The sequence below is a fragment of the Gekko japonicus genome, unplaced genomic scaffold (assembly GCF_001447785.1).
Source record: "Gekko japonicus isolate JY-2015 unplaced genomic scaffold, Gekko_japonicus_V1.1 scaffold6398, whole genome shotgun sequence".
Lineage (NCBI taxonomy): Eukaryota > Metazoa > Chordata > Lepidosauria > Squamata > Gekkonidae > Gekko > Gekko japonicus.
Genome location: NW_015170469.1, coordinates 19,305 through 19,870, shown reverse-complemented (window position 1 = coordinate 19,870; position 566 = coordinate 19,305).

Here is a 566-nt window from a genome sequence, read left to right as displayed (position 1 = left end):
TTAGGAATTCAAGATTTAGAATTAAACCATTTCATCCTTTCCATTGTCTACCCCATTCCCGTTTCCTCCCCTCCCTCCAGTGGCTTCCCGCAATGCTTCCCCCCCTACTCCACATTATTTTACATCATCAATTATATCATTTTCTTATCATTACAATCTCAAGATAACATCATTTGACTTAATATTGATCTAAACATATTAAGTTTTGTTTTACATCCCAGTTCTTTTCCAGATATATTTTAAAGTCACTCCATTCTTGAAAAAACACGTCTTCTTCTTTATTATTCAGTTTCTTCGTAATTTTGTCCATCTCTGCCATGAACAGAACTTTTTGTATCCAGTCTTCGATTTCTGGCACTTTCTCTGTTTTCCAAAATTGTGCATAAATCATTCTCGCTGTTGTAATTAAGTACCAGAATAAAGTCTTTTTAGTCGTATTGATTTCTTCCATTTTCAATCCCAAAAGCAGAATTTCTGGTGCCTTTTTGAAAGAGCATTTCAATATTTTTTTTGCATTTCTTTGTGGACTTTTGTCCAAAAGTCTACAGCTTTCTCGCAAGTCCACC